General features: G+C 45.3%; 1 non-coding gene across 1 annotated transcript; it reads left to right on the top strand.

Moving 5' to 3' along the window:
- Positions 1-406: 406 nt before the first annotated feature.
- Positions 407-478, top strand: trnat-cgu (transfer RNA threonine (anticodon CGU)). Its single transcript has one exon. It is a non-coding gene; the product is annotated as a tRNA-Thr (tRNA).
- Positions 479-13,454: the final 12,976 nt, after the last annotated feature.

The raw sequence follows: 13,454 nt of genomic DNA, 5'->3' as shown, positions 1-13,454 counted from the left end.
GGAAAGAGCACCAGAGGGCAGATGAGGAAACATTTTTTTACATTGCGAGTTATTATAATCTGTAATGCTCTGCCTGAAATGGTGCTGGAAGCAGATTCAATAGTAACTTTCAAAAGGGAATTGGATAAATACTTGAATTGGAAAATTTTGCAGGGGTATGGGGAAAGAGCTGGGAATAATTGGATTGCTCTTTCCAGAGCACGACGGGGCAAATGGCCTCCTTCTGTGATGTATGATTCTCTAATTATCTGAAAGGTTTTATTAAAGGATTCATGTAAATGAGGCTGTTATTTGCCTGCTCCACTATCTCAGTTTATTTCTGTGTACAAGTGCCTGTTCTGTTTCAACCTCATTGAAATGATTCGGGGTTCGGTACTAATGAAGCTCAAGTTAAACTCTGACATACGGCGTAGTGGCCAAGTGGTAAGGCGTCGGTCTCGTAAACCGAAGAGCATGGGTTCGACCCCCATCTACGCCTCGGGACATTTATTGCATTTAATTTGACATTTTTAATGTTTCTCCTTTTTATCTCTATCAAATAAATTCATAACTTTGAGCATTTCTTTCAACTCTCCTCTTGACATTCTTTGCTCTAAAGAGAAAAATCCCTGCTTCTCCAGTCTCTTTGCATAAATGAGGTCCCGCATCCCTGGTACCATTCCAATAAATCGATTCTGCACTCCCTCCAAGGCCTTGCCTTCTTTCGTAAAGTGTGGTGCCCAGAATTGAACGCAATACTCCAGCTGAGGCCTCATCGGTGCTTTATAAATGTTTAGCATAATTTCCTTGCTTTTATACTCTATTCAGCTATTAATAAAAGACAGGATCTGAAATCCGTTTACACAGCTTTCTCAACTTATCCTGCCACCTTCAATGATTTGTGTGCGCACACCCCATGTGTTCCAGTTCGTGCACCCTCTTTCAAATTGTACCATTTAGAGCTGGTTAATTAATTGCAGGAGAGAGCATTCTGAGTGGTTTCGGGGCCAGTGGTCTGCAGAGGGAGCCGATTAAACGAAATAATCGGCCCCATTAAAGTTCTACCATTTAGTTTACATTGCCTCTCCTCATTCTTCGGACCAAAATATTTCACTTTGCACTTCTTTACGTTAACTTTATCTGCCATGTGTCTGCCCATTTCACCAGTCTCTTTCTCTTCATACTCCCCCTTTGTAGCTCTTACTATCTGCTTTGTGACTCTTTGCTGTTCTTTGTAACTTTCCCATTCACCAGGATCGCTGCAATGTTTTGCATTTGTGTTTGCTTCTCCTTTTATTTTAATGCGGTCTCTTACCTCTAGCTGCCCATGCCTATTTTTTGGCCAGTAAAGTTCTTGCCCCTCAGATGTTTAAACTGATTCAATTTCATCTTAAATTATTTCAGAACACCTCCCACTTCTGGCGTTTTACTTGTGAACAGATTTGCCCAGTTTATTGTGGACAGGCTCTGTCTTGTTGAAGACGGCCTTGCCAAAACGTAGAATCTTTGTAGCTGCTTTGCATTTCTCCCTCTCAAACATTGCGGTGAACTCGAAAATGTTATGATCGCTATTAAATACAGTTTCACGTATGCTAAATCTGATGAATAAATCTGGCTTGTTACTCATTACTAAATCTAATATGGCATGCCCCCTTGTTGGTTCTAGGACATATCGTTGTAGAAACTATCCCGGACACACTTAAAAAACCTTTCTGACAAGTGCTAGTCTGCTTATCCCAATCTCTGTGAAAGTTAATATCCCCCATTAATACAACACTGCCTTTACAATGCGCTTGTCTAATTGCTGCATTTATACAATCTAGCACTTCAGACCAGCGACCAGGGAGCCTATACACAAATCCCACTGTCTTAATCGCTCAGTCTTAAATCGTTTCCTATTTCTTAATTCTAACCATAAATTCTCCACTGTCTGTTTACCTCTCGTTATATCCTCCTTAACATTGAATTGATTTCATCCTGAATCACTAAGGCTACTCCTCCCCCTGCACCATTTCCCTATCTTTCCTGTAGTCCTCCAGCAGCACCTCCGCCCCTTTGTATTCCCGCCATCTTGAGATTAAGGCTAATATTCCATGAACCTAGCATTTTTTTGTACGTGTCCGGTAGTTTGAAGTAATTACGCTACGTGGACTATTAAATCTCTCTGCTCCTCCACAGTTCCTAACTATTTGCCATTTTGAAATTACTCTAATCCACCTTTCTTAGTTCGAAAGTGGATGATCTCACAGTTCCCCACATTGAACCCCGTCAGCCACAGTTTTGCCCATTCACTTAAAGTATAAATGTTCCCTTGCAAATTTCTGCTTCCACCTACACTACTTACTGTGCCGCCTAACCTGGTGCCGTCAGCAAACTTGGACATACGATGGAAGTCATCGAACTGTGAAAGAGGGCTCAGAATGGGAATCGAACTTTGGGCTGACGTGAAAGGGCGTTGATATTCGGAATGTACAAAATACAGTCCCCAATGCTCCTCTTATCTGCAGCAGACCGAACGTAATTCGTAATATATGTTCGATCCTTATTGGTTGCTGTAACCTGATGCTGTAGCTCGGTGAATCATTGTTTCAATATGGAAAGGATTTTGCCTCTGTGGGACAATCAGTTAACACGGTCGGCCGTGAGCTCAAAAATTAATGGTTCTGCGAACGATCGGGTAATCTTTACATTATTGGCTCACAGTTTCAGATTTCAACGTGCGTTTTGACTGAAAGGAAATGTGCTACAAACATTGCCAGCTGGGCAGAGCTGACATTCCCACCATTAACCCTGCGATCGGAAGCAGGCACATCAAAAATATATAAAAGCCTGAGATTGGCTTCACGGAAATCAGATTTCATCTTAGCAGACAAGTCTCCGAAAGGCCAATGGGAGGCTGCACTGGTTGCAGGAGAGCTGGTTAGCTGTGACATGCATATTTCCGCAGTGAGCCAGACCAGACTCTATCCAGGTTTCCACAATGAAAGTCACACCGTTTATTTTGGAAAAGCAAAATGATACTTACATCCTGACTGGTTTCAGTTGATATTTGAGAGATCATTATAAGATCCTGCAGGGCTGCCTCGGTTAATAACAACTGTCCGAAGCTGCATTTCAGACATGCCATCAAATCCATCGTTTTGTTGCCGTTTTCCAGAACCCCGAATGAGTGAGGCCGCAAAAAGCAGCTCTCTTCAATCACCCGCTGCTGGCAAAAGCCGCGAATGTGGCCTCAGACAGCGCACTACAGCCCATCTCTGGTGAACACGATACCAGTGAAGCAGAGTTGTGCACAACTTTGCATCTCTCGCCTATAGGTGACGTTGTGGAGGTCGATATTATAGAATGGTAGAATATTACAGCACAGAAGTGGGCATTCGGCCCATCGTGCCTGTGCCGGCTCTTTGAAAGAGCGAAACAATTAATCCCACTCCCCTGCAATTTCACCATAGCCCAGTATTTTTTTCAAGTAGTTATCCAATTACACTTTCAAAGTTACGATTGAATCTGCTTCCACTACCCTTTCAGGCAGTGCATTACAGATCTTAAATATCGCTGTGTATTAATGTTTCCTCATCTCTAAACATAACAGAAGTCTTTCATCCCTTGTGCCATTCTAGTAAATCTCTACTGCAGACTCCCTGAGGCCTTTACATCCTTCCTCACTGTGGTGCCCAGAATTTGCCACACTACTCAACCTTATGCCTAAATGATGTTTTATGAAGTTTGAGCATAGATTCCTTGCTTTTGTTCTCTATTTCCCTGTTTATAATATCAAGGATCCCGAATGCCGAATGCTGTCCTGCTGAATATTTAAAATGTTGCCAACCCATCAGCAAACTTTGAAATTTGCTCCCGATACCCAAGTCCAGGTCATTTATATATAACAGGAAAAGCGATGGTGCTAATACCCACCCCTGGGGGACCCTACTGCAGCGAAGGCAGCGCATTGCTGTCCATCCTTGGGAAGCAAGATACAATATGGCCTGGCGAAGCCTCCTCATACACCGTGGAGATTGAATCCAGGTCAATCAGCCTTCCAGCAACAGTTGGCGAGGACCGAATGAAATGAAACGTTTTACTTGCCTCAGTGAGGAAATCACTGGATAATGTTACTGGAAAAAAACAGAAAATGCTGGAAATACTCAGCAGGTCAGCCCGCATCTGTGAAGAGAGAATCAAAGTTAACGTTTCGTCAGAACTGGAAAAAAGCAGGAAAAAGAACAGATTTTAAAGCAAGTGTAGGTGCTGGGAAAGGGGTAGGGAACGAAAGAACAACAAGGATGGTCTGTGATAGGATAGGAGGCAGTAGAGGGTAAGAGACATTAACCGATATTCAAGGCAAAAGGAGATGGTAATGGGGCAGCTTAAGAAACAAAAGATGGCCCTAGATGAAGTGTAAATTGCGCTGGCAGAAGGAAAGGCAGCTGCCATGTGGGAGCGAAGAAAATAAAACACAAATAAACAAAAAAGAAGTGTGGAAAAAAATATACATGATAGGTGCCGATGTTATGGTCTGAAATTGTTGAACTCTATGTTGAGTCCAGAAGTCTGTAAAGTGCCTAATCAAAAGACGAAGTGCTGTTCTTCGAGCTTACTTTGAATTTCAGTGGAGCAATTTAAGAGGCCTAGGACGGTGAGGTCTGAGTGGGAGTGCAGTGGAGAATGACAGTGACAGACGACCAGAAGCTCCCGGTCACCCTTACGGACTGAATGGAGGTGTTCTGCAAAAGGCCACCCAATCTGCGTTTGGTCTCCCCAGTGTACAGAAGACCCCATCATGAACATCGAGTACACTATAGTAAATTGCAAGAAGTACAAGTAAATCGCTGTTTCACATGGAAGTGATGTTTGGGGCCCCTGACAGTGCGAAGCAGGTGGTATAAGGGCATACGTTGCATCTCCTGCGCTTGCACGGGAAGGTGACGGGTGAAGGGGAAGAGGTGATTGGGGTGATAGGGGAGTGGACCAGGGTGTCACGGAGGGAGCGGTCCCTTCAGAATGGTGAAAGGGGAGGTGAGGGGAAGATGTGTTTGGTGGTGGGATCACGCTGGAGGTGGCAGAAATGGTGGAGGATGATCCGTTGAATGTGGAGGCTGTTGGGATGGAAGCATAGGGGAACCCTATGGTGGTTGCAGGAGGGAGGGGCAGAGGTGAGGGCAGAAGGTCGGGAGATAGAACGGGCACGGCTAAGGGCCGTGTCAACCACAGTCGAGGGGAATCCTCAGTTGAGGAAAAATGAAGACATGTCAGAGGAACTAGTATGGAAGGGGGAATCGTCAGAGCAGATGTGGCGCAGATGGAGAAACTGGGAGAATGGAAGAGAGTCCTTACAGGAAGCAGGGTGTGAGGGAGTGTAGTCCAGGTAGCTGTGGGAGGAAGTGGGCTTATAGTGAATGTTTGTCAATAACCTATCCACAGAGATGTTGACTTAGAAGTCGTGGAAGGGAAGGGAAGAGTCAGAGATGGACCATGTGAAGGTGATGGACGGGTGGAAATTGGAAACAAAGTGAAGGAAATTTTCTCGTTCAGGGCGAGAGCAGGAAACAGCACCGATACCGTCATCAATGTACCAGAAAAAGAGATGAGGGAGGGGAAGTGAGTAGGATTGGAACAGTAAGTCAGGATGACCAGTCGGTCTCAGGTGTTTAGGTCGGGGTCGCTCCCAGAGGTGTGGGCTCGCATCCCACTTCTGACGTTTACTCCTTTGTTTATATAGCACGATTTTGCGAGAGGTCCTTTTTCGGCCCTTTTGATTATTGCTTCCAGAAAACGAAACCGACTTCCATCCACGGCAGATTTATTTTATTGGTTGTAAGTATGTATTGTGTTGGGAGTAAACAGAACAGGGCCCGTGGAATCCATCCATTATGCTCAAATTTGCAGTAATCCACGCAAGAATTTATCGGACAGGACCGAAATCATTCCACAACAATCTCCAGCGGTTCTGGAAGAAGGTCACTGCAAACCATGATATTGATATCAAGCCTTTAAAGACATCAATTAATGTCTTTCTTAGCAATCCATTACCTGTGGTCCTTGTAAATATAATCAGATGAGTCCATGTTAGATAAAGATGTATTTGTGAGTTGCTGTTGTGTTGAATGTAAGTGATTTTGCGTCTCTGTAAGTTGCTGATATACTTAGATGTGTCTGTATTATTATTAATGTATTGGTGCGTGATCTGTGTCAGTTATAAAGGTATTTCTGAGGTCTGAAAATATCCAATCCGGCACGATTCTACCTTCTCATTGCCCCACGTGGGGTACGGTAGACTATCTGTTACATTCGGATTCAACATTTGTTTTTAGTAACTATGTTGACATTTAGAAATGTGATAATTATAAAAAAAACAACTCTTTTTCCACCAGCCTCTCTGACACTGCTTCCGCGTCGCATAATCTCTCTGCTACCGCCCAAGTGTCCCTCAATCTTTCTGATACAACCTGAGTGTTCATTACCCACTCTGATATCTCCATAGCATTGCTCACCCTCGCTGATAGATCCTCAGCGTCTCTTACACTCTTTGAAACATCCGAAGCGTCCCTTACGCGCTCTGATACATCCCGAGAGTCTCTAACCCTCCCTGATACCTCCACAGAGTCCACTACTCTCTCTGGTATCCACTCAAAGCCCTCATACCCCCTTGATACTATCTCAGGAACCCTTCAATTCCCTCACATCCTCTTAGCTCACCTTTGCTATCGCAATCCCCTCTGAGAAACTTTTAGACTCCCTGATACCAGGTGCAAGGAGTGTTTGGAATGCCGTGGCTCAGGACAATGTGGCTGGAATCGGCTGACTTCACAGCGTGTGTAGGAAAGTTAAGTGGACTTTGTGTGTGAGAAGAGCACCGAAACGTTTTGCTTGGAGCTCCGCCCTTGAGGCAAGTTTTGTGTTGTCAGGTAAACTGCTATAGTGAAAGCACAAAATTAAAAACAGAAAAAGCTGGAAATATTCAGCAGCTCAGGCAGTATCTGTGGAGAAATATTCATTTTACCAGCATATCACTGTCCACTGTGACTGATACTTCACGTGGGTCATAACTTACAATTTCAACACCTCCGTCCAAGGAACAGTTTGGGCGGGAATGAGGACCTTGCTGATTTGAGAAAATAGAGCGAGGCAGCAAAACAAAACTCCCCACTGTGGATTGGGCAAAGATGGCACTCAAATGCAGGAGCCTTGGATGTGTTGAAGTAATGAAAAAAAGTTCTAGTCTGAAACGCAACAACGCTAGAATTCGAAACTCTGCGTGTAGAGCGGAGTCGATTAACGGTCCACCTCCTTAACCTCTCAACCACCTCGCCCCTTGAACACAGCGCAGAGAGATCTTTTCTTTCCTTCTTTCTCAATGCAAATCCCTGGACCCAAAGCAAAAGCAACAGGAAAGCCAGCTTTCAATTGTCAGTCACCAGCATCAGAAGTGAGATAGCAATGACGTGCTAGCGTGGCTGAGCGTTCTAAGGCGCTAGATTTAATTTTCAGTCTTTTCGGGGGAGTGGATTCAAATCCCACCGCTGCCACAATTATGTTTATTTTCGGGTTTTACCAAAGAAATGCTCGCTGCAAAGTTCAAAATAAAAATATATGATATAGGAAGCATTGATTAGGTCAAGCAGCATCTCGTGACTCATACTCTTCATCAACAGTCCCTTTATTACGCGGCATCGTGCATGGCAATGTTATTCTTTTTATTCCTTCCTGGAATGTGAGCATCGCTGACAAGGCCAGCATTGATTGCCCATCCCTCATTGGCCTTGAGAAGGTGGTGGTGAGCCGCCTTCTGGAACCGCTGCCGTCCGTGTGTTGAAGGTACTCCCGCATTGCTGTTAGAGAGGGAGATCCAGGATTTTAACCAAGTGATAATGAAGGAATGGCGATATATTTCCAAATGACGATGGTGTGTGACTTGGAGGGGAACCTGAAGCTGATGGCATTCCCATGCTCCTGCTGCCCTGGTCCTTCGAGGTGGAAGAATTCAGGGGTTCGGGAGGTGCTGCCTAAGAAGCCTTGGCGAGCTGCTGCAGTGCATCTTGTAGATGGTACACACTGCAGTCACGGTACGCCGGTGGTGGAGTGAGTGAATGTTTAAGGTGGTGAATGAGGTGCCAATCAACCACGCTGCTTTGTCCTGGATGGTGTCCAGCTTCTTGGCTGTTGTTGGAGCTGCACAGATCCAAGCAAGTGGAGAGTATTCCATCACACACATGACTTGTGCCTTGTAGATGGTGGAACCGCTTAGGGGAGTAAGGAGGTGCGACACACGCCACAGAATGCCCAGCCTCTGACCTGCTCTTGTAGCCACAATGTTCATCGGTTCCCAGACACGGCTCAGGCCGGGACCGCCAGCTTTGCTTCGGCTGGATTAGAGAGCGGGGATCCTGCGCTGTTGTTGAGGCGGTCTGGCTGCTGCTGCTTCCACCTCTCGCACTCCGAGAGCCCGGGCGGTAGTCCCAGCACCTTTTCAGGCCGTGCTTTCCACATCCTAACCACTCGCTGTGTAAACAAAGTTTGTTCTTATGTCGTCTTTGGTTCTTTTGCCAATCACCCTAAATGTGCCCCCTCTGTTTCTCGACACTTCTGCCAATGGGAACAGTTTCTCTCTATCGACTTGTCCAGACGCTCATTATTTTGAACACCTCTGTCAAATCTCTTCTCAGACTTCTCTGCTCCAAGCAGAACAACCGCAGCTTCTCCAGTTTATCCACGTAACTGAAGTCCCTCATCCCTAGAATTATTCCTGTAAATCTTTTTCTGTACCATTTCTAAGGCCTTCACATCCTGTCTAAATTTTGGTGCCCAGAATTGGACACAATACTCCAGTTGGAGCCGAATCAGTGTTTTATACAGGATCATCATAATTTCCACGCTCTATACCTCCATTTTGCAGGGCTACGGGGAAAGGGCGGGAACGTCGGACTAGCTGAAGTGCTCTTGCTGAGAGCCGTCACGGGCTCGACGTGCCGAATGGCCTTCTTCCGTGCTGTAACCATTCTATTCTCTGATTCTGTGAAAGGCACTATATATATATTCAAGTTGTTGTTGTATTACGGTTTGTTATAATATTCGTAACATGCAAAATCCAAACTTTACAAAATTAAATCCACACAAAATGCCACGGAGAAATTATTTTGAATAACATCCATTGCACCTTTGCAACACATCTTTCCCTTTATTTGTCTTTCCTCGGTTTGCTGATGAACGTTTAACTCGCGGCCTGTTCACGTTGATGGTCACAAGCAGGAACAGAGAGACAGAGCGTGCCTGACCGCCCCGAGATGTGCCAAAGTCATAACGGCACAGCAGGAGGACATTCGGCACATCGAGTTGGGGCCGGCTCTGTTTAGAGCAATCCAGTCCGTCCCATTCCCCCGCTCTATCCCCATAGCCCTGCAAGTTTATTTCCCTCAAGATCCTATCGAGTCTCCCTTTGAAAACATTGAGTGTCTCCACTTCCACCACTTGCGTCGGCAGCGAATTCCAGGTCATCACCACTCGTTGTGTAAAAAAGGATTTCCACTTCTACCGATATTTTGTCAGCATCCACCTCCTTAGTAAACACTGATACAAAGTACTCACTGGGTATTCTAGCCTTTCCTGTGCATCTAAGCATATATCACCTTCTTTTTCCATAACAGGCCCCGCCTTGCCTCTTACTACCCACTTACTGTTTACATGCTGGTAGAAGATTTTTGAGTTCCCTTTTATATTAACCGCCATTCTACTCTCATACTCTCTTTGCCAATATTATTTTCATCTTCACTTCCCCTCTCAACTGATTGTATTTGTTCTGGCTCTCCCTTGAAGAATGCACCTGTCATTCATTGTACACCCTCCTTTTTGTTTCATCATCTTCTCAATCTCCCTCGTCATCCAAGGGGCCCTTGCTTTGGTTCCCTTACTTCTCCCACTTGTTGCAATGTAACTAGCCTGTACTTGGAACGTTTCCTCCTTAAGGATCACCCATTGTTCCGTTACAGTTTTTACTGTCTGTCTTTGGTTCCATTTTATCCTGGCTGGATCCTTTCGCATCCCATTGAAGTTAGCACTATTCCACTTTACAAGGTCTCCTCTAGATTGTCCCTTGCTCCTCTCCATTGCTAATCTAGATCTTATGACACGATGATCACTCATACCCAAGTGTTCTCCACAGACACTTGGTCGACCTGCCCCACCTCATTCCCCAGCACCAGATCCAGAAATGCTTTCTTCCTAGTTGGGCCAAGAACATATTGGTCAAGGAAAATCTCCTGAACAGATTTCAGAAATTCCTCCCCTCCTTTCCTTTTACCCTAGCATTATCCCAATCGATATTTGGGTAATTAAAGCCAGCCAACATCATCATTTTATAGCTGTATAGCATCAGTTTAGGACAAATGCATCAAATGTTCACCCGACAGAGAGAGAGAAAAAATCAGAAAAATGGGTTGAAGGAGATAGGGAAACAAATCTAAATACAGAAAATATAAATATTTCCTAGCCTTGATTTATCGCTATTCCAACCCAATACTTCAGTGGTGGATAACTAACTTCAGTGTAAATCATTCAGTTCGAGAACAGGACTAAAGAAAAAGACACGCAATAACTAAAAACTGCCGAAACCAGAGACCTTAGGATCGTCAGTCGAGCGCTCTCCCAACTGAGCTATTCTGGCCCCTCGTTAATGAAGCTCCGTTTCACACTTTTGGAAGAAAATGTAACCCCGGGTGGACTCCGCTCATTCCTCACTCCGGGGGAATGGGACCCGACCAGATCTCGGAGCTCAGGTTATGTTAATGATCTGCTGAAATGTTTATAAACACAGAAAGCTGACACACCAAGGGAGACCTCACAGGGTTGGACACGGAGTGAAATACACTGAAGGCTTTTTTGTAACATTTACAGAGCACACTAACCCCGAGCAGCAGAGGAAATTATATGAAGTTCAATGTTCAGCATCGAGATGCTGGGGAGATAAGTGTCCCGAATCAGGGAGAGATTTTCTGATACCGCTGCTGAATTTCGTTGATGTCAAACACTCCCTGAACTCACTGCAGGAATTCAGATCTGGTGACCGCCTGTGAAATCAGCCTAAGAGCTAAAATAACACAACTGCCCAACGTGGGGCTCGAGCCCACGACCCTGAGATTTAAAGTTTCATGCTCGACCGACGGAGCAAGTCGGGCCCACACCCACATTCACCCTCTCTGTCTGTTAATGCTGAGCGACAGCTGTTGGCTCCGCCCCAGGAGCCCGTCTTGTTCTGCAAACCATGAACCAGCTTCCTCTCAATTCCCAGGTTTATCAGTAAACTGACCCACACAAGCCCGAGAGAGCGATGGATTCCTCTCACTGATCGACAATAAAACTCAGATTTTCTGCTCTTTTCACCTTCCAAACATTCACATCCATTTTGCTCAGTATTTATTTCGCTTTCCTTTTTATTCTGTTCGTGCTTCTCTTTATAAACATTTCATTGCAATTATTTATGAGAGGGAAGAAATGAACAGAAAATATTTACTGGAATGGTTCCAGGGATGAGGGACTTCAGTTATGTGGAGAGCCTGGAGAAGCTGGGGTTGTTTACAGCAGAGACGGCTAAGAGGAGATTTGACAGAGGTGTTCAAAATCATGAACGGTTTTGACATCGTAAATAAGGATAAACTGTTTCCAGTGGCAGAAGGGTCGGTAACCAGAAACCACAAATTGAACCTCATTGGTAAATGAACCAGAGGCGACATAAGGGACCATTGTTTCATACGGCGAGTTGTTGTGATCTGGAATGCACTGCCCGAAAGGATGGTGGAAGCAGATTCAAGAATAACTTTCAAAAGGAAATTGGATTAATACTGGATGGCAAATCTTTACATGGCTGTATAAAAATATCAGGGTATTGGAACTAATGGAGAGTTCTAACAAAGAGGCAGCACAGGCGCGATGGAAAGTCCCAGGTTTCATTTCTGCCTGCACTGAGATCGATGATCTCACCCAGTGTGCTGCCGGGCTCTACAGAAAGTAGGAAGTGCCGAGGTTCCTACACTGGCCTGTGCTTCATCAGCTGATCTCACCCGGCATGATATTGAGCCGCACAAAGCAGGATGGGCCCAGGCTTCATCACCGGCCTGTGGTGTGTTAGATCACCTCATGATGTGTGCTACTGAGCCATCCAATTCAGTAAACTCTCTGTATACATCCCCGGTTTGTGCTGAGTTAGCAGATATCACCCGGTGTGGTACTGAGCATCATACAGAGCAGGATGGGCCCAGGATCATTGCACGGCTTGTGGTGTGTTTGCTGATCTTATTTGGTGAGTTACTGAGCCTAAAGAACAGCGGAGGTCCAGGCTTCATCTCTGGTCTAAGCTGAATTATCTAAGCTGAATTCTCTGATCCCACCTGCTGGCTGGGCCTCTGTTGGGCATATCTGCGTCCTTGTAGCAACAGTCCGAGTTAAAGGTCATGGTGTGTACAAGAGTTGTTCAGGTCTTCGTAGAAACTTCCTGGGCCTGTGTAAGATCTTACTGGGTCTGTGGTTGAGCTAGCTGTGTCTGTGTAAGAGCTGTATATGTCAGGGTCGGAGCTGTCTGGGCCTGTATGTTATATCTGGGACTGTGTAAGAGCTGTCTGTTTCAGGGTAGGAGCTATCTGGGTCTGCATGTTCTATCTGAGTCTGTGTACGAGCTGCCTTTGACAGGGTAGGAGCTGTGTGGGTCTGTATGTTATATCTGGGTCTGTGTAAGAGCTGTATGTGTCAGGGTAGGAGCTGTCTGGATCTGTATATTATATCTGGGTTTGTGTAAGGGCTGTCTGTGTCAGGGTAGCAATTGTGTGGCTCTTTATGTTATATCTGAGTCAGTGTAGGTTATTTCTAGGTTTGTGTAGGAGCAACCAGGGTATACGAAGAAGCAGATGAAAGGCAATCAACCAGCAACATTAACTGTTTCTCTCTCCACAGATTCTGCCAGACCTACTCAGTATATCCAGCATTTACTGCTTTTATTTCAGATTTCCAGCATCAGCAGCATTTTGCTTTGATTTCTATGAAGAACATGTCTGGGCCCGTGTAGGAATGTCTGGGTCTGTGCAGGAGCTGGCTGAATTTGTGTATGAATGTCTGGGTCTGTTTAAGAGCTGTCTGGGTCGGTGTAGGAATGTCTAGGTCTGTGCATGAGCTGTCTGGATTTGTGTATGAATGTCTGGATCTGTGTAGGATCTGTCTGGATCTGTGTAAGAATTTCCGGGGTCTGTATAGAAGCTGTCTGGGTCTGTGTAGGAATGTCTGGGTCTGTGTAGGAGCAGTCTGGGTCTGCGTAGGAATGTCTGGGCACGTGTTGGAACATTCTGTGCCTTTCTTGGAACAGTCCGTGCCCGTGTATGAAGTGTCCATTTCAGTATACGGGCTCATGTATAGGCGCTGGCTGTGTCATTGTAGGAATTATCTAGGTCTATGTAGGAGCGAAAGGATCGGTGCAGGAGTACTTGGATCTCTCCAGG

This window comes from Somniosus microcephalus, unplaced genomic scaffold (genome assembly GCF_052327205.1).
Source record: "Somniosus microcephalus isolate GS21.2 unplaced genomic scaffold, FLI_Smic_1.0 unresolved_chr1, whole genome shotgun sequence".
In the NCBI taxonomy this organism is placed as follows: Eukaryota; Metazoa; Chordata; class Chondrichthyes; order Squaliformes; family Somniosidae; genus Somniosus; species Somniosus microcephalus.
Note: the sequence above shows the minus strand (reverse complement) of the source record. Positions and strands in the feature narration are given on the sequence as shown.